Source organism: Uranotaenia lowii, chromosome 3, assembly GCF_029784155.1.
Source record: "Uranotaenia lowii strain MFRU-FL chromosome 3, ASM2978415v1, whole genome shotgun sequence".
In the NCBI taxonomy this organism is placed as follows: domain Eukaryota; kingdom Metazoa; phylum Arthropoda; class Insecta; order Diptera; family Culicidae; genus Uranotaenia; species Uranotaenia lowii.
The window spans coordinates 31370675-31392716 of record NC_073693.1 but is presented as its reverse complement, the minus strand read 5'-3'; the positions used below and the strand labels follow the sequence as shown (position 1 = coordinate 31392716).

The 22042-nt window shown below is 31.3% G+C and overlaps 1 protein-coding gene across 3 annotated transcripts in view; it reads right to left on the bottom strand.

Annotated features, from left to right (window-relative positions):
• The window catches only part of LOC129755176 (uncharacterized), a 137542-nt gene that overhangs the window by 74032 nt on the left and 41468 nt on the right, over positions 1-22042 (bottom strand). The window lies entirely within an intron of this gene.

The following is a 22042-nucleotide window of genomic DNA, read 5'->3' as shown; positions in this document are numbered from 1 at the left end:
ATTCCATAACCGTTTTGCTGTAATGGCAGCTTGCGAGGTCCGGCCAAAACATTACTGGACGGTCGTGGGCACGAATGAACGGCAGAATCCGTTTCTGTAGGCACTCTTTTTTGTAGACTTCTGATGTCATTGTCTTGTCAGTGAGAAAGACTTTGGTTTTCTGTCCACAACTGCATATCCCCTGCCAAATCATGTACTTGCGGGCGAATTTATCCGCAAACACGGACTTAAATTTTGCAGGTACATCCCCCCGAGCCGTCGCCAAATAAAATTTTTGACCTGGGATTTGCCCAAAGTCCGCCTTCACGTAGGTCTCATCGTCCATCAGAATACATCCGTCTAACTTGGTCAGCACTTGGTCGTACAGCTTTCGAGCACGTATTCTGGCCACATTGTTCTGCTTCAGCGTCCGATTTGGCTGTTTGCTGGCTCGGAATGACCTTATTCCTTCCCGGAGACGAATTCGTCGCACCGTACTGTGAGCGGCCTGGAACTTATTGGCCAAATCGCGGTCTGAAAGATTGGGATTCCTCTTGACGGCCTTGATGACTTTCCCACGCAGTTTCCGGTCGACAGTTCCACTCCGACGCTTCGAATGCGGCTTCCGAGCCGTCGTCAATGTTTCCTTGTACTGCTTGATAACACGCCATACGGTATTTCTGCGCATTTTAAGCTGTTTAGCTAGCTTCGATGCCGACAACAATGGATTTTCAAGAAAACTGTGCACAATTTGATCTCTCCGTTCGGCTTCCATGGTGGTTGTTTACAAAATGCTATCGTTTGGTGTTATGACATAAATACATGGTGAAAGGTAATGAATTTCCCGACACGTGGGTGAAAAAAGTTTCCTAATCCGTCCACTAGGAGCGCCACAATGAGCAAAAGAATTTGTTCCAATATTAAATGAAGCAGACTTTATTTTAAAAACTTCAAATTTCTCGAGAAAATAGTTGATCTATCGTTACTACAAAAAATGAACCACAAAAATTATTATAGTAAAAAGTCATGGAAGTTCAAAGTTGAAGTAAAATGCGCTTGCATCTTATTTTTATGAACGGTACTGTAAGAATTTGGCGTTAAGAAATAGGATTTTTCAAAGCCTCTATAACGTTCCGCTTTTTTCTTGAAATGTTTCGCTTTTTTAATGTAACTGGCAAGCCTTTCATAGGCAGAAATTTCATTCCAAATTTAAATTTTCTGTCATATTTTATTTCTACATTCCGGATGCATGTAACAAATCGTTGCCAAATTCTGACAACACTGATCCACCCTTTTCCCTAACTACCCAACTACACAACAAACAGCTTCAATCGTTCGAAAAGGGGCAAAATTTAGCAACCGAATTGGCAGAAAGTACGCACCATGCATACCAATTAGCGGCTAAACTGAATGGGTTTAACCGGTAGCACGTGCTTCGAATTAAGGGAAATATCAAGTCGGTTTGTGTGGAAGGAAGGTAAGATAAAACCTACCGGTAAGTTCCTACATGTAAAGTTTGCCGCATCCCGTAGACAATAATAATCTATCGAAAACATTGCCGTTTGGCTGGCGGGTTTGTTTTGTAAACATGTGTAGTTTATTCGAAGACAAAGTGCTGGTTTGTTCCGTTGAACATGTTCTTGGTCCCACATTTTGAGTGTTTGGAGATGTTGGAGATGATTGGAAACAGCTGTCTAAGGGTTGGCTCGAAGATTAAAAATGAAACTGTATTTTACGACTTAGATCTCAATCGGCTATTTTTTTTTAAAACAATTAATTTATTGAAAAAAATCTTTTTAATCAAGCTACATTTGAAAAACATTGTACAGAAAACTGGTCACAAGCCCAGTAAGATACCATGTGAAAAGTCAACATATGCGAGTGACTCAACTCAATGACCATGAACTTGAACTGAATTTTCCATTGCCAATTCACCTGCATTTCCCAGAACTGGAGAATGCAATATAAAGGCTGATATCCGGGGCCTGTTCGCAGTCAACTTCGCCAACCAGAAGTTGCCCCATTTATGTTTGCCAACATATATCAACAGAGCTCTCCCCACCCACCTTCATCCTTACCAGACCTGAAGTCATGAAGTCTGAAAATGTTGTTTGCTCCAAAATAACTCACCCGAGCAACTCACCCCCCTGGGGTTTTCTCTCACCCAAAAATGTGTAAACCAATACATTCATACACTGCTCTGTCACTATGTGTGTTTGGTTTCCAGTGGTTTTTATGCTGAATGTAAGATCTGCTGGCTGCACCCACCCATAAATTCCAATTTCTGCATCGAGATGTCCCTGGTGGTGTGTTCCAAAGCTGGATGAAGCTGGTGAATCCTCACATCATCACAGTGCGAAAGTTAATTTTAATTTCATGCTTTATGGATATTTTATGAGATCAGCAAGCAATGGACCGGGTCATAGCTTCTCCCGAATCAGACACCGCAGGCAGGGCTAAATAAGTAGAAAGGACATTTGCTGTCTGAATCTTGTAAGCATCCTTAATGACGGTTTAAGGAGGAAGATATTATTTTTTTAACATTTTTTTCAACAACAGCACATCATTCTTGATTTCAAAGGGTTTCCAACAGTTTTTATTTTTTATTTTAGCTCCCATGCGATGAAATTTTGTTTCTAAACGCTTCAAACAGAGAACTATATTGTTTTTATTTAAACTAGTTGAAATACTCTTAAATGAGGTTTGGATCGCAATTTTCCATAACACGAAATACTTCTTCCAAGAAATACTAATCTAAAAACAAAGACTCATGAGACTTTTTCTTAAGCATTAAAGCGAAAAATTCAAAAGAGGATTATCGTAAAACACCAAAAAAAAACCTTGAATTTAATTTTAAGGCTGAAGACTTCTACCTTTGAAAGATTTTTAGGAAACAGAATAAAAACTGAAACTTGTCCTGACTTTGCCTTATTGATGTTTATTTCCTCTAGAAGGGAAAAATTGAGGAGATAATTATCCATAAATACGATATTTGTTAAGGGATTTTTATGTTCCTCCCAAACAAAACGTCTCAAAATCCCATACAAACTTTAGGCTCGTTGAGCGACCCCTCCCCGTGATCCGATCTGGCCCAAATTTGGCATGAGACTAGTAATAGGCCTAGGATCAATTTAAGCCTGCAGCGCATAACATTCCACAAGCTTGAAATTTCTCATACAAATTTCTGACAGTCTAACGTACACGAAATACTCTTGCAGGGCTCATTCGATTTGAATTATTCCCAAAAATAGTCATTTCTGCTTCAGAATCAAGGCCACTTAAACATTTTTTAAGCTGCCTTACTCAAAACGTGCCAAATTGTCCGGTTTTACTCGGACTTGCCTGGATATCTGATAAACAAAATTTAAAGGACCCGGTTGTCTGGATTCCGATAAAAAAAGCCCGGTTTTTCCAGATTTATTAACCTTATTTGCAAAATCAAACAAACATGTCTGATTAAGTCAATTAAGCTCAATATTCCCCGTTTTTTATTTGTTTAATTTCCGGACATTTAAAAAAAAGTACCCAATATTATTCAAGGAAAATAATATTCTACGATAAGTAAAAGTTTTGACATATCCAAAAAAATACAAACAGATAACAATGAAATTTTAATTATAAAATCTTCTGTCCATATTTTTGGTATAACACCAAGAGATTTTATTTTTAACAAATTAGTTTAAGACAACCATAGACAATTGATTTACTTGTTTTTTTTTTTTCAAAACGTGAATTAGTTTAAGAATAGAGCGGTATCAATTTTGTGATTCCATGAGAATTTCATCGCTGGAAAATTATTTAGGAAACGTTATATAATCTCCACTTATTCCTATTATACTTACATGCTTAACAACTAAACGTAATTAAGGATATAAATAACGTTCACTTTATAGAACTGAAACTTTTTATTTGATCGAACACTCAGTATCAGCAGCCAGAAACTGATATTTGATTCCATTATATCTTAATTTTTTTACTTAAACGTAGCATATTAGTTACAATGAACTATTAATACAGATTAAGGAAAAAGTTTTAAGAAAACGATTTAATTTTTTATCTTGAATTCAGGATCACAATGTAAAAAAAGAATCTTAAATCCCCTTATTTAAAGTTGATGTCAGTTAAAATTCGATGAACATATAAAATGTTCTAATTTTATTTGTTCAATGGTTAAGCATTCATTTTTTGATAAATTTGATAAAGATAAAATTGTATTATTTAACAGATTATAAAAAGAGGGAATAAACAACAGAAAACACAACAAAACAGAAAAATGCTAGGTAACAGAGGATTTAAAATTGTTTTGCCATGAATTGTCTCTTTTATCCTGTTTCATTTTGTTATATCTAGTTATGTCTTGCTCAACCTTGTTTATTTTCTTGTTTTGCTTTGTTTAATTAGGCTTAATCCTTGTTTTTGTTTAAGTATGTTTAGTTTAATTCTATTTTATTTTTACTTGTTCTATCTTGTTTGTTTTTTTCTAGTTTCATCTTGTTTTATTGTGTTTAACCTTGTATTATTTGTTTTTTTTTTCATTTTATCTAGTTTTATCTTCTTCAACCATGTTTTATCTTTTTTCATCTTTCACCTAGTTGTATATTGATATATCTTGTTTAACCTTTCTTTGAATAATCACCTAACAATATTTATTTTACATTCTATTTCACTCATTAGGCTTGATTCATCTTGATTTTATATTACTTTCTCTTTGTCTTGTTTTTTTTTCATTAATCTTGTTCAATTATGTTTTATTTAGATACCTGTTTTTATCTTGTACTAGAAGTGAAACGTTTCACTTGATTTTGTCTTGAAAGCTTTTATGAATGCCAAAAATAAGATTTAAAACCTGCTGATAAGTTTTGATGAAAAAAATACACATTTTTTATAGTTTTTTATCCTTAATTTTTGTTGAGTAATTCCCTGAAATTTGACCAAATTTGTCTGAATATTGCCCAGGTATTTGGTCGACAATTTTGAAATGAAATGCCAAGATTTCGCCAAGCTTAAAATAGCCCGGATTTATGCGGCCCGAATACGTGGTGAAAAAATTCTGGCAGCTTTATATTAGATGGTTTTTAAAATTTTGGTTACCGTCATCTGGGGCATCATGCAACACTTTTCAGCTTCAATGTCTTCCAAAAACTTAATGTCCACAGATAATTATACCGCCTGTACATCAATGGTTTTAAGGTTTATGGGACATCAAATTGACGTAGTCAGAAAAATTATTGGTTACACTAGTTATTTTTTGAATTACAAAAACCTGCAATTTTCACCCCTCTAAGAAAAAGGGGAAAGTCGCTAAAAACTTTGTTTAAAAGGAAAAAATTAATGAAAACGTTTTAAAATTCATGAAGCATCAATAGCAATAAGTTTTGGTATTGTTGGAATTAAATTGTACATTTTTTGACAAAAAGCATAAGGATGCTGCATACATTTAGGGGTAAAAAATATACTAGCTGAAATTTTAAAAATTAATGTTTTGATGGAAAAAGTTTTTAAATTAACAAACTCATAATGCAAAACAATCATAACCCAGCATATGAAAACGAGATTAAAAAGGTGAATCTTTGATTTGCATTTTGATGCATTTTAGCCCAGACTGGTAACTGAATTGAAAAATGAAAAGTTTCATACAGCGATTGAATTTTCTCTTTTTATACATAAATACAATAGACCCAATGACTGCGAGTATGAAGAAGTTCTCGAATACAAACATGCAAACTATGCAAAGATAAAAAATAAACTTACGTGTGTGAATTGGCAACACATTTTTAAAGATGAAGGAAATGTCGAATCATCGGTTAGTGCCTTTTATCATATTCTGAAACAAATCATTTCAGAAGACATTCCATTAAAGAAAAAACAACGCCATAGATATACTAAACAACCAATTTGGTTTAGTAAACATATAAAAAAAACTTAAAAATCGCAAACAGAAAGCATATAAAGCGTACCGAAAGTACAAAAGCAGTGAAAACCTTGCAAATTACTTGAAAATATGCGATCAACCGAACTTAGCTATCAATAATGTATTTGAAGAGTTCAAGAGAAAAACTTCTTTAATTACTTTAAAACAACACTTAAATCAGACAATTTTCCATCAATAATGCAACTTGATGAACATGTTGGTGATTACTCAGATGAAATCTGCAATCTTTTTGCAATTTTTTTTCCAAGAAATCTATACCACTTATTCGGAAGAAAATCGCGACCGTGATTATTTTGCTTTTCTACAGAATATCCTAGTTATATTGGAGTCAATTACCTTCATGAACAGGATATCTTGAAGGGTTTGAAAAATGTAGACCCCTCAAAGGGACCTGGACCAGATGGAATTCCTGGAAGAAGCTTGCCAATGAACTTACATATCCTTTGTTTCAGCTATTTAATATGTCACAAGAAACAGGAATTTTTCCCAAAGTATGGAAAAGCTCATTTCTGGTTCCTATTTTGAAATCTGGGCGGAAAGCTGATGTACGTAATTATCGTGGAATTGCTATTATCTCTTGCATTCCCAAGCTTTTTGAGGCAATTGTGAATGAAAATTTTTCCTTCAGATCAAAAACCGAATAACAGCCAAACAACATGGATTTTTCAAAGGTCGATCAACTTCTACAAATTTACTTGAATTTGTAGATTATTCATTAAATGCAATGGATAATGGGAATCACGTTGAGGCTTTGAATACAGACCTTAGCAAAGCTTTTGATCGTGTAGATATAGGGGAGAATGAGGATACTTGATCCCTGGGGATACTTTATTCAAATGTTTGCAAGATCAAATGTTCTAGAAAAATGTGCCAAATGGAACAAAAAAGCAATGGTTGAAGCTCAAAAATTTCAACAAAATAAGATTTTGGGTTATTAAACTTTATTTGAAAAATTTCACAAAATGTTACTTGAAGATCTTTTTTCATCATTTTAAAATGTTCCTAACATGAAAATATTAAAACAAAAATATTTATTCCAATACATCAATTTTTCGAGTGTAAAATGAACTTCACAATACAATATTCTCAAAGCGATGGAAAATTCCCAACTTTTTTCAGAAAAAGTTTTCTAAAATCTTGATTTTGGGTACAATTGATCCCTAATATTTGGGTACAAATGATGCCGGTATATTCTTCTTTTCAATGGATCGTGGTCATTGCTGATTACGAGATTACTAATATTTATCCAATAGCTAATATTCATCCATCAATTATCTGAAGAAAAGGGCTAAAATAATTGATTTTCTCTTGTTTATAAAAAATTGCGCCCGTAAGTATGCAATGTCATAAGGGTTGAGAATAAGCTATAGAATTTTTTTTCTGACAATTATACATTGTTAAAAGAGAACAAACATGACCAAAATAGTCAATTAACATTCTATCTTGGGGTTTTGTTTGATTTTTTCCATGGATCAGGGCTTTCTGAATAAAGGATCAAGTCTCCCTTAACTTCAAAAATATCGCATTTTTTTACTCCCACGAATATGCTTCTAGTTCATCTACGGGTTTAAGTATCGTTCTAATTTTAGGATCATAGAAACTTGAAGTTACAAGCTGTCAGAAAATGAAAAAGAGTGCGGGAAGCTAATTTTTTCCAAAAAGATATGGTGAAAATAAGAAAAGGGGATCAAGTATCCCCACTCTTACCTAATTTTTTGAAATTTCTGGTAAAAAATTTGTAAAAGGCAAGGCTTGATTTTAATTGAATCGATTTTCGACTTTTAAACAGGCGATCAAATCATTTTGTAAAGTTTTTTTAAACCAAGAATCTCCTGGAAATGTTATACTTTATAGGCTTGTTCTTCTACTCCTGATTATCATCTGTTTTGTACTTGTCTTAGACTTTTTAATGTTTTGGTTTCAATAAGATTAGTTTCGGACACTTTTGTTTTTTTTTTAGTCATTATTGACCGCTTGACCTCATTGGTTTTTTGATTCTCTAGTTTTTCATGCTTTCAAAAAATCTAGAAAAAAATTAACGAGTTATTATTGTGATAAGGCTACGATCATTTAGTATCCGGGCAGTTTCAAACCTCTGTATTTTAAAAACTATTGATTTGATCGAAAAACTTTCTATGGAGGAAATGAAGGTGTTATTATGATATTTAATGTAAAAATATTAAAAAAATAATTTATCGTTGATGACAAGAAATACTCTTACTTTATGATAAAATATAATTTTTTTCTTTGCACTTTTTTCAGCCATGTATTGATCTATTATTTTTACCACAGAAGCTATACCTTTTCAAAATCATGATATTTTACACAAATTCATCTGTAAAAATCAATTGGAACCTGGTTGGAACCTTTTCATGAGTAGGCATCTCGAAGAACACATCTGTCACATTGCGTAAAACCCGGTTGCACCGATTGCGATCCGTGGAACTGCATATTTTTAGTTCATTCCCGGGTGTCACCTTGACAGGCAAAACTTTTTGCCTGTCGGAAACGGATTTACTGCATAGTTAAGAGGTCAGCATTCAGTTGTCCCCAATAACCATAAATTTGTTCCTATAGTTGAGATCAAGGGTTCCACTCCGATGCTTGGTTTGAATTTCGTAAGCATCCTAGAGTTGCTCCTTATACTTCTCAACCATCTGGACCAAAAAAAATTCAGAAAAAATAAACAGTTCATGAGTTTTCAAGTAAAAAATAATGAATTTCCGAGGCGCAAAGTGCGTAAAAGGAGCAAATTTGTGCAAAATTATTTTTACTATGGCTTTTTGCACCGTAAATATCTCAAACACACGTTAACGTAAAAATGTGAAAAAAATAGGCAAGATAGTCTTTTCATAACCAACACAACGCTGCTAAAGTTTTGCATATCCGAGCTCTAGTAACCTAGCTATCACCGTAATGAAGTGCCCGGATACTAAATGATCATAGCCTTAGTTTGTGCAAACTTCACAGATAATAAATGACAGGAAATGCCAAACGATGAAAGAAAGGTTGAATAAAATCTGAACACATTCAAAAAGAATAATAATAATAATAATATTTATTAAAGACCTTTTAACATTCAAAAAGAAGTCATACAAACAAAAGTTTTTAATTTAGATTTAACCCTCATCCGCACTAGGTTTCGTTACCCTTATCAGACTTAGCAGACTTAGCAGTGTCAATTTGACACTCCAAGCTAAAATCGTTATAACTCTCTTCATATATATCCGATAACAACGAAACTTATATCCCTAGAAACCTTGTAATGTCAGTAAAATATGTTTGGAACATTATATATAGCTTAAGCAACTAGTTTTCTCGTTATTCAGCAGAAAAGAAAAAATCCGAAAAACCATGCCTCAGAAAAATTAATGCCTGAGCTACATACTCAAAACAATATCAATCTTATGCATATGAAAGCTTAAGTTATGGTCTACATAATGAAGTCAAGAAATATTTTTTAAATTTTTTTAATGAAAGGGTCCCAAAAAAATCAAAAAAGTGGTCTGAAAAACCTACTTTTCATTCGATTGCTTGTAAAGACTGTTTGAGGGGTGGTCAAGTTTTAAAAGAAAAATGACTCCAAATTTATTCAAATTCTAACATTTTGTTGTATTTAGATTTTTGATACAAAGAAAAATGAATTTACTACAATTTTTCAAAGTTGACTAGTTTAGGCGATTTTTTTACATATTGAATATTCATTTTTTTTAGTTCAGCGTTAGGTTGCACCCGGATTTTAACATTGGAAAATTCCAGAAAATTCAATTTTTCTTGCATCAAATCTGAAGACAACAAAACGTTAGTGTTTTTATGTTTTTATCTTATCTATCTATTTTTCTTTATTTTTTATTTTTCCGTTTTTAATTATTTTGATTTTTTTCCGACAATTTGGTTTCTTTTGCTCTTTTGAAATGTTTAGTTCTCCTGCATTTTGCAGTTTTATGGATATTCAACTTTTCAACTTTTTTACTATTTTAAGATACAGGAACACGAACTGCACATCTCCTTCCGATAGAGAAGGCTATCCATCCCATTCCAAATTCCAAGCCACCCGAGGTCGCCGTCAGAAGATGAATGGCTGATTACTTTCCTCCAATTCATGGCTCCCACTTCGATCGTCGAGAGGGCGCGTTCCATCATTAGGTTTATGATGGAAAACCGTTTCTTCGTTCCAGCAGCGATGGTTTTCTAGCAAAGGCTCCACAAGGATGTGTTGGGTTCCTTCAAATTTACGGGAGCGAAGATTTCACTAATGGAAATTGGCTCTTCGCTTCGTTTGATAACGATGGCGTTTATAGGTTATGTTTGTAGCTAGGTAGCTATCCAGGTTAGTCGGTTTTTCGTCTCGTTTGAAAGTGCAATTTGGAGGGAAAATTTTCAATCAATGCAAAATGAGGTGAGCCTTTCTGATAAATTGGATAGCCCCGTTGAGGGATCTTCCTTCATCTTTCCGGATCAAATATATTCTCCTTCATGGAAGATGGAGGCTTCAATTTTTCACTTCTACATTTTGATTACCTTTGAACTGCGGGGAAGGAAAGGTTAGAAATTATCATCAAAGCTATACGACCGAGAATACGAGTACGGAAAGATTTTTCCTTCTTTCATCTGACTAACACGTAATCACGCTCCAAACACTTGACACCCGTGAAGTGACACTTGAGAGTTTTTTCCTCACATCCCCCTCTCAAAAGTCAGAACCGGACTTCATCTGCCAGAACCCGGCTAATTAAACATACTCAGTCAAGCAAACGTAAGTAAACAAACAAACCGCGAGAATCACGACGACTTCGACTCGAAAAGTTTGTCTGAGAATGCCGCCTTTCAGTTAGTTATTGCCACACTCGACTCGAGATGGATGATGCCAATTTATAGTTAGTCTAAACAAACTATAACTGGCTGAAGATGTTTAGGTTAAGGCAACTTGCAACAACTATCTACTTCTTTCTGGTTGATGCATTGCGGATGCTACTCTCAGTGGGATTCCTCTTGATTTAACTGTAACTTAGTACTAATTTAACGCGTTTTTCACACAATTTTGTATGGGATTTGCTTTCGATAAAAACCGTTAACAGCTCATCTTGTTCAATTTACTACCACAAAGTAAACAAATTGGACAAACAACAGTGTTGTCAGCGGTCGAAAATTGACACATCTACTCGATGGATTTGTACGATTTGTTTAAATTGTCGACAATATACAACACCTACTACTTGCAATACAACCAAACCGTTTTTTTTTCTTTTTCACGATAATCATAAACCGTACCGAATGTCAACAACAGTGCCGACAATATTAATGATACTGCTAAAATCGTTTCTTTCATCCCTATCAACCACACAGAGAGATAAAGTCGCGTTGCGAACCTGCTTCACCATTTTCGCCGTTTTGTTTGATGTGACAAACGGGAAATTTGCATATACGATATTTATTATCACTTATCATCATCCCAAGTGGCGGACCCCGCTGTGGGGATAGGTGGGTGGGTCTCTCTTGGTTGATTCGCCTGTGTGATATGAATGCCACAAATTTTTGGGATGTTCATTCGGTTGGTTACATTATAAAACAATGATGGTACCGCAACCTGACAGAGGATAGGGGGGATGAATGATGAGTCAGTGCTAAAAAGTTGCTAAATTATTCGACGATATGGCAAAATAAAACAAATCTTCGCTGGAAAATGATCACGCAAAGTCTGCTGCGGGTGGCTTTTGATTAACACATTTTGGGACATCATCGGATTTTATTACTTTCTAATAGCGGATTTCATCATAAGAGAGCGAGAGGTTTTTAAATCTTAGAGCTTGTTGAAAATTAATAATTTTCGGGGTAGAAAGTTGATTCATCATATAGTATTATATCTGCACTGCCGGCCAAAAGTTTGGGATCACCCCCATAGAAACATGAAAATTTTGATCAACCATATCGCAGTCATCTTATGACATACTGGAAATATTTTGATCTCACCCAAGAGATCTTGAACAAAACCATTTTTATTTGTTTTTTGAAAAAGGTTAATATTGAGTTTATGTGACTTAAAGCTTTCAAATAAGCCAATTCGATCTGCAATAACTTTTAAGACAATTAAGTTTTAGTCAAAACAAATTTGCCTTGTTTTTCAACAGTCGGACTATTTGGTGATAATCATCACTAAATGATGAAAATGTAGCTTAAGTTCTAAAGCAGTTAGTCTTAAAAAATATTTTAACTAAATACAGACCCCGTTCGATTTTGGCAACATTCGATTTTGGCAACATCCGAGCAAAAACCGTTCGTTTTTGGCAACATCCAAAAAAGACGGTTTTTTTTTTGTCACTTTTTTATTTTTTATTTTCATTTCAAATTAATGAAAATTCATGTAAAACGTAATATTAGCATGAAAGTTTTCAATTCGGCTTAATTATAATAGTTTTAAACAGCTAAAACATGAATTTTTCCATGTTTTACTGCTTAAAACTAATATAATTGAGCCAAATTGAAAAATTTTATGCTTATATAAGGTTTTACATCAATTTTGACTAATTTGAAATGAAAATCGAAAATAAAAAAGTGACAAAAAAAACCGTTCGATTTTGGCAACATTCGATTTTGGCAACATAAAATTTACGGGCATGTTGCCAAAAACGAACGGGGTCTGTATTCATAATGCAAGGTTAACTCATTAGCTTCCAAATCAGCTTACCAGATAAACAATGCGTTGTATGATAACAGCTATACGCGTGAAATAAAAATGCTTTGTTTTAGAAGACTGATCTGAAACTTTTGGACGATGACTTAAGTAGCTATTATATGTATTTTAAGGACATTGCATTTTTTTCGCACAAATTGAAACAAATGTATTTTAATAAGTTTGAAAATAGGATTCGAATACAACTCGAATTTTGAAATTTGATCCACTTCACCCTGAGATGATCAATTTTCAATTTTGAGTTCAGATTTAGAAAAACATCCCAACTTTAAGCTTAATTTAAGTCTCCTAAATTCTATATAAACATGTTGTCAAATACATACAAAGATGGTTTTGATCACGATCTCTTGAATGAGATCAAAAGAATTCCAATATATAATAAGATTACTGAGTTATGGCCGATCAAAATTTTCATGTTTTTGAGGGGGTGATTCCAAATTTTTGGCCAGCAGTGTATGTACATTAGACCGCTGCAAAATAGATACTATGAACAATACACTGAGTCGATTTGGAATCATTTTTGAATTTCTCGAACCCTAGGGTCTAAAAGGCTTTTTTTGTTCAAAACTCATTTTAATGCACACAAACTATGAACCTAGCTTAAAACGCAAAACATATTTAGTGTTGTTAAAACAAAAATTCAAATATATTTGTTGTTGAGCGCCTATTGTTCAATCAACAAACACATTGGCTCTACATTGAAGATTTAGCGATTTTCAATTTTCATTCAGCTTAAAAATATTCATACATAGGCACTCATCAAAAATATATTTGAATTTTGGGTTTACTTAACATTTTTTGGGATTGAAGTTAGGTTCATAGTTTGGGTGCATAAAATGTAGTGCAGGAACCAAGAAATGTTTGTCTTCAGAATTTATATTTTTCAAAACACCCCTGGTGATTTTTTTATCTTTATTATTGCGCTAAATTAGGACTGAATGAATCGCTACCAAGTTTTAAAGAGATTTAAAGCTGTCCAAAATAATTAATATAGAAAACCAAATAAAAAAGTCTAAATGTGCAAGAAATTAAATAAAAGATTAATTTAAAACAGAGTGTAGCAGAAAAAACGTTTAAAAATGAAAAACTTGGAAAGAATTGGGTACAACTGGATTCCATGAAAGAAAAACGATCTAAAAATTACAAAAAGATTGAAAAACACCAGCATTACAAAAGTTTTAGAACAAAATACCATACTTTTTTTTATTTCTTCTTGGCTACTGAAAGTAGTTGCTGATTATTACAATATTTAACGACAGTTTCACAATTTTTGCTTCAATACTTTTTTCACAAATATCAATTTTTCTTTGCATTTGAATTTTTGTCCACACTCCTACGCCTTTGGCAAATGTTAACTTCATTGGAATTTTCCTTCAAATTTCTCAAATTACATTTCATTAGCATAAATTCTCATTTTTTATCCGATTTTTTTTATTATTTTTATCCCTCTGCAGTAATTGAAAAAAAAATTATCAAAATACATTTAAAAAATCCATTTGTGTAGGGCTGAAATAACAAAATAGCTTTGCTAAGCAGAAAAAAATGAAAAATTGACAACTAAGTTAAAAAAAATTATTCTGAGAGACTGTATGAGATGAACACCCCAAAATATAAAAAAAAAATGCTAAAACTGCCAAAATTGTCAAAAATGATAAATGTTGATAATGTCAAAAATTTTAAACCTGTAACAAATGCGAAAGAATGAAGAAAATTGTAAAAAGTTGAAGAATTTTAAACATTTTGAAACTTATAAAAATTTTAAAAATATAAAAAAAACAATAAGGATATCCAAGAATATCAAATATTTCAAAAATTTCAAAAATTTCAATAATTTCAAAAATTCCAAAAAAATTAAAAAATTATAAAAATCAAAAACTTTAAATAACATAGGGGATATAAGGGCATAATGGCCACCTTAAGGAAAACGCTTATTTAACCATAGAAAATAGCTTTAATATGGAGGTTACATTATTGTTTCGTGTTCAGACACTTGAAAAGCCTATTTCCTAACGGGCTGAAACCTGAAAAACTAGATGAAAAAGGTTTAAAAATGCATTTTAAAAAATTTTGCCAAAAGCTGAAAACCAGCCACTGAAGGGGCATAATGAGAACCCCCCTTGGGGCAGTATGAGCACCATTAATCAGGGCAAAATGTGCGTTTTCTGCCGGGGAATCTAGCAGCGAATTCAACTCGATGAAGTCAGGTGAGTCGTAGATTCATCAAACAAAGCAATAACAAAATAATCTAGGTCTGGTTGTAGAATACAAACAATTCACGCATGCTCATACATTATGTGCTTTGTTTGGCGGATGATGCTATTAGCTTAGGGTTGCCATCCGTCCCGCAAAAGCGGAACATGTCCCGCTTTTTTGTTGAATGTCCCGCTGTCCCGCTTTTTCCTCAAAAGGTCCCGCTTTTTTTCTTTGAAAAAATTTACCAAGTACTGACTAACACTGGATAAAATCAAACTTTAGTCTCAATTTGAAATCTGTGATGAACAGAAAAGCTTTCTAATACATCTTTCCCAAGTAACACTGATTGCTTTATGAGAATCTTCAGGCTACATATGAAACTTTAACTTGGTCTTGTAGCCTGTTATAAAACCTGAAATGATGCTTGGTTTTTCTCAAAATAAGCAGCATTTTTCATAGTTTATTTAACGCAGTACTGAATAACTCTAGCATTACAGTAAGATTCTGATTCAGTTAAGTGTTCTTGAAGCACGTTAAACCAATATATGAAGAAAATATTGTTTAAGTTGCCTCCAAATAAATATAGATTATAGAATTAAAGAGATTAATTTTTGCGCCGGAATCATGGTTAAATTGCGTAATATTAAACACCAATTTTTCGACTCAATTTTCCAAAGTATAATGATGAAAGGTGATAGAAGTTTTATTGAGTTTTCAAATTTTTCAACAAATTACCAAACAAACTTATTTTTAAACAAATTATACAAAGGTTTTTTCACGGTATTAAATCTGCCGTTTTCATGTACGACTTGAAATATTTTTTCTCAAACAACGTGTTGATTTGATAGAACCGTGGAAAATAACAGTGCATATGGCAAAAAACCGTGTTAAAAGAAGTCATGAAAGAAAAACTGAGAAAAATCAATCTAAAAAACCTCAGTGGACTTGCTGTGAACAACTTTGGATGATCGTAAACTGATAAGTTTGGCTACACAATTTAGCCTTTCTAAAGATTTTCTTAAATGTCCCGCTTTTTACGGCTGTGTCCCGCTCTTTCTTCGTGAAATGTCCCGAAAATTTATTTAAAAAAATACGTACTTTCGTAGAAAAGAGTAGTGCTTATTATGCCCTGGGTGCTCGTTATGCCCTTATCTCCCCAATATAAAAATTAAAAACAACAAAAATTTCAAACAATTAAGAAATATCAGAAATTTCAATAATTTTGAAAAAAATTCAAAAATTTCATAAAGATTAAAGATTTTCCAAAAAATCCAAATAATTAAAAAAAATCAAAATCATGAAAAAAAATCTTAAACTTTAAAAAATTCACAACTTCAAAACTTAAAAAACCTTCAAAAGTTTCAATAATTTAAACAGTTTCAACAATTTCTTAATTTTCAAAAAAATTCAAAACTTCAAATATCAAAAATTTTGACAATTTCTTAAATTTCTAAAATTTTAGAAATTTAAATTTTTTTAAATATTTAACAATTTTAATTTTTTTCAAAAATCTTAATTTAAAAAGTTTTTAAAATATTAAAACATTTCAAAATTTCAAAAATTTCAAAATTTGTAAAACTCTGTTTTTTTAATTTAAAAAAATTTCAAAATTGTCAAAATTGTCAAAATTGTCAAAATTGTCAAAATTGTCAAAATTGTCAAAATTGTCAAAATTGTCAAAATTGTCAAAATTGTCAAAATTGTCAAAATTGTCAAAATTGTCAAAATTGTCAAAATTGTCAAAATTGTCAAAATTGTCAAAATTGTCAAAATTGTCAAAATTGTCAAAATTGTCAAAATTGTCAAAATTGTCAAAATTGTCAAAATTGTCAAAATTGTCAAAATTGTCAAAATTGTCAAAATTGTCAAAATTGTCAAAATTGTCAAAATTGTCAAAATTGTCAAAATTGTCAAAATTGTCAAAATTGTCAAAATTGTCAAAATTGTCAAAATTGTCAAAATTGTCAAAATTGTCAAAATTGTCAAAATTGTCAAAATTGTCAAAATTGTCAAAATTGTCAAAATTGTCAAAATTGTCAAAATTGTCAAAATTGTCAAAATTGTCAAAATTGTCAAAATTGTCAAAATTGTCAAAATTGTCAAAATTGTCAAAATTGTCAAAATTGTCAAAATTGTCAAAATTGTCAAAATTGTCAAAATTGTCAAAATTGTCAAAATTGTCAAAATTGTCAAAAGCGTCAAAAGCGTCAAAAGCGTCAAAATTGTCAAAATTGTCAAAATTGTCAAAATTGTCAAAATTGTCAAAATTGTCAAAATTGTCAAAATTGTCAAAATTGTCAAAATTGTCAAAATTGTCAAAATTGTCAAAATTGTCAAAATTGTCAAAATTGTCAAAATTGTCAAAATTGTCAAAAATGTCGAAAATGTCAAAATGTCAAAAATGTCAAAAATGTCTATAATGTCAATAAATTTTCAAATATCAAAAATGTCAAAAATGTCAAAAATGTCAAAAATGTCAGAAATGTCGAATATGTCAAGAATGTCAAAAATGTCAAAAATAATTAAATTGTCAAAATGTCAAAAACGTCAAAATGTCGAAATCGTCAAAAATGTCAAAAATGACAAAATTGTCAAAAATGTCAATAATGTCAAAAATGTCACAAATGTCAAAAATGTCAAAAATGTCAAAAATGTCAAAAATGTCAAAAATGTCAAAAATGTCAAAAATGTCAAAAATGTCAAAAATGTCAAAAATGTCAAAAATGTCAAAACTGTCAAAAATGTCAAAAATGTCAAAAATGTCAATAATGTCAAAAATGTTAAAAATGTCAAAAATGTCAAAAATGTCAAAAATGTCAAAAATGTCAAAAATGTCAAAAATGTCAAAAATGTCAAAAATGTCAAAAATGTCAAAAATGTCAAAAATGTCAAAAATGTCAAAAAAATCAAAAATGTCAAAAATGTCAAAAATGTCAAAAATGTCAAAAATGTCAAAAATGTCAAAAATGACAAAAATGTCAATTGTCAAAATTGTCAAAATTGTCAAAATTGTCAAAATTGTCAAAATTGTCAAAATTGTCAAAATTGTCAAAATTGTCAAAATTGTCAAAATTGTCAAAATTGTCAAAATTGTCAAAATTGTCAAAATTGTCAAAATTGTCAAAATTGTCAAAATTGTCAAAATTGTCAAAATTGTCAAAATTGTCAAAATTGTCAAAATTGTCAAAATTGTCAAAATTGTCAAAATTGTCAAAATTGTCAAAATTGTCAAAATTGTCAAAATTGTCAAAATTGTCAAAAGCGTCAAAAGCGTCAAAAGCGTCAAAATTGTCAAAATTGTCAAAATTGTCAAAATTGTCAAAATTGTCAAAATTGTCAAAATTGTCAAAATTGTCAAAATTGTCAAAATTGTCAAAATTGTCAAAATTGTCAAAATTGTCAAAATTGTCAAAATTGTCAAAATTGTCAAAATTGTCAAAAATGTCGAAAATGTCAAAATGTCAAAAATGTCAAAAATGTCTATAATGTCAATAAATTTTCAAATATCAAAAATGTCAAAAATGTCAAAAATGTCAAAAATGTCAGAAATGTCGAATATGTCAAGAATGTCAAAAATGTCAAAAATAATTAAATTGTCAAAATGTCAAAAACGTCAAAATGTCGAAATCGTCAAAAATGTCAAAAATGACAAAATTGTCAAAAATGTCAATAATGTCAAAAATGTCACAAATGTCAAAAATGTCAAAAATGTCAAAAATGTCAAAAATGTCAAAAATGTCAAAAATGTCAAAAATGTCAAAAATGTCAAAAATGTCAAAAATGTCAAAAATGTCAAAACTGTCAAAAATGTCAAAAATGTCAAAAATGTCAATAATGTCAAAAATGTTAAAAATGTCAAAAATGTCAAAAATGTCAAAAATGTCAAAAATGTCAAAAATGTCAAAAATGTCAAAAATGTCAAAAATGTCAAAAATGTCAAAAATGTCAAAAATGTCAAAAATGTCAAAAATGTCAAAAATGTCAAAAAAATCAAAAATGTCAAAAATGTCAAAAATGTCAAAAATGTCAAAAATGTCAAAAATGTCAAAAATGTCAAAAATGACAAAAATGTCAAAAATGTCAAAAATGTCAAAAATGTCAAAAATGTCAAAAATGTCAAAAATGTCAAAAATGTCAAAAATGTCAAAAATGTCAAAAATGTCAAAAATGTCAAAAATGTCAAAAATGTCAAAAATGTCAAAAATGTCAAAAATGACAAAAATGTCAAAAATGTCAAAAATGTCAGAAATGTCAAAAATGTCAAAAATGTCAAAAATGTCAAAAATATCAAAAATGTCGAAAATTTCAAAAAATTAAAAAATTTCAAAAATTTCAAAAATTTCAAAAATTTCAAAAATTTCAAAAATTTCAAAAATTTCAAAAATTTCAAAAATTTCAAAAATTTCAAAAATTTCAAAAATTTCAAAAATTTCAAAAATTTCAAAAATTTTAAAAATTTTAAAAATTTCAAAAATTTCAAAAATTTCAAAAATTTCAAAATTTTCAAAAATTTTAAAAATTTCAAAAATTTCAAAAATTTCAAAAATTTCAAAAATTTCAAAAATTTCAAAAATTTCAAAAATTTCAAAAATTTCAAAAATTTCAAAAATTTCAAAAATTTCAAAAATTTCAAAAATTTCAAAAATTTCAAAAATTTCAAAAATTTCAAAAATTTCAAAAATTTCAAAAATTTTAAAAATTTTAAAAATTTCAAAAATTTCAAAAATTTCAAAAATTTCAAAAATTTCAAAAATTTCAAAAATTTCAAAAATTTCAAAAATTTCAAAAATTTCAAAAATTTCAAAAATTTCAAAAATTTCAAAAATTTCAAAAATTTCAAAAATTTCAAAAATTTAAATGCAAATCGTTCTACAAGTTGGAAGGAACATAAAAAAAAACAAATTTAAAACCCTTTTAAAAGGTATTAAAATTTTAACAGTTTTTTTCCATCGGCATCGCTAACGGCGGCGTCAAGTTCAAGTTCTACTCAAGAGGGCGAGGCTCCATTTTTTAACGTGTGGCCTACGATTAGCATAATTTGTGCGCGAACTTCGGCTGACTGACGAACTCCCAGAAGCAGATTTTTTCCCTTTTTCGCTAATCGTTGAGAGTGAAACCAGATGCCAGCCCACAATGCGATTCTGATTTGCATTTATTTTATTATAATTTGACTGCTAGCCTTCCTGATGGTAGGATCGGTCTGACAGATTACTTTTTATTTTTATTGGAATAAAAATGAACAATACTTTTTGGTTATTTTATCTCATTTCCTGTAGCACTCTCTCAAATGATTTTTTTTTTCAGAATAAAATGACTGAATTCAACGTGATGGCAACGTTAGTTCTATTCATTCTGGGAATCACCTTCCCCATACGAAATTACCCCGACATTTAGGCCTTATAATGAAAGATTTGATTACGGATACGAGAATGATATTTCTATGGAGCTCTCGCTGCGCCATATTGTTATCAGTTGCAGCTAATCTAAGGTGAGTCAACGCGCCGCGACGTCCCAGCATCGTCGCCAAGCTCATCACTAACAACATCATCAACTTAATCATCATCATCTGCTCTCATCATCGGCGGTTGTTAAACGCAAACCCATCACACTGGCAGATCTTATCGGATAGGCTACAGCATGCAAAAAGGCAAATAAGTATGAACGAACAGTTCAGGCGCACGACATGCGTCCTCCATTCTCATTCTCTACTCATTCGCGTTGTGCAAATCGCGGCGTGGCGGCAATCTGGTCTTGTCACAACATCGCGGCGCTCAATTACAACAGCTGATAAATTGAGAGTAGAGGAACGTTCAGTTTGTTGGAGAACGTTTAGTTTTGTGTAAATAGCTATACGACACACGTCTAGGGCTAATTGGAGTTAGGCTTTTTTTCTAGAGCGTTTACTCTTAGACAAGATATCTAAATATCTACACAGCCAGTTCCAAGCTAGGTTCCATATAGTTCTTTAGCTTTGGGTGGTGTAGTTCATGATCAGCAAATTGATGCTGATGATAAGCCATAATTACATAAGGTTTGGCAATCACGAAAAATCCGACGTTGAAGCTGCCTCAATTCAGTACTCTTTTAACTATGAAAAAATTATTCAGTCTTTCAAAAAGCAAATACGCATTTGCGACATTTTTTCATCGACAAAATCCCACCCAATACATCGGAGCAAATCGGAGGCGGTTTTGTGCTTTGATCCAGCACACGGTGAAGAATTTTAATAACTCTATATGATCGAACTGGCAATGAAACCTGGTAATTAATAAAAACCGCGCATATTATCGGTCCCTTCAGGAGTCATTTTAACGATGTAGTTCCCAAGTGAGAGCCTCGAGCTATTTGTACAAGCACGTGTTTAATTGTAAGTTATAAGCAACCTCATTGACTTTTAATGTGAAACAGTCTCTCACTTAAGCTTAAACACTAAACACAAGTAAGGAAATATTTCCCACTGATTCTACGTTTTGAATTCGATATCAAAGCAGGGAACATGTAACTCAAAACCGGCTAACAAACGTCATTGACAACAATCTAAAAAAAATCTTCTTCCATTTTTTTTTTTTGTGTTTGGGGAATTTCGCGTCATTTTTGTATCATTTTCGTTCCATTTTCGAGCCACTTTTGTGTCATTTTTGTGCCATTTTTAATCCATTTTGTGCATTTTTGTCCAATTTAATGTCATTATATAAGTAATTTTTGTGTCACATTTATGACATTTTTGTGCCATTTTGGTGTAATTTTTGTGTAATTTTAGTAAAATTTGTGTGTCATTTTTGGATTATGTTTGTGTAATTTTTGTGTCATTTTTGTGACATTTTTGTGTCATTTTTGTGTCATTTTTGTGTCATTTTTGTGTCATTTTTGTGTCATTTTTGTGTCATTTTTGTGTCATTTTTGTGTCATTTTTGTGTCATTTTTGTGTCATTTTTGTGTCATTTTTGTGTCATTTCTGTGTCATTTTTGTATCATTTTTGTGTCATTTTTGTGTCATTTTTGTGTCATTTTTGTGTCATTTTTGTGTCATTTTTGTGTCATTTTTGTGTCATTTTTGTGTCATTTTTGTGTCATTTTTGTGTCATTTTTGTGTCATTTTTGTGTCATTTTTGTGTCATTTTTGTGTCATTTTTGTGTCATTTTTGTGTCATTTTTGTGTCATTTTTGTGTCATTTTTGTGTCATTTTTGTGTCATTTTTGTGTCATTTTTGTGTCATTTTTGTGTCATTTTTGTGTCATTTTTGTGT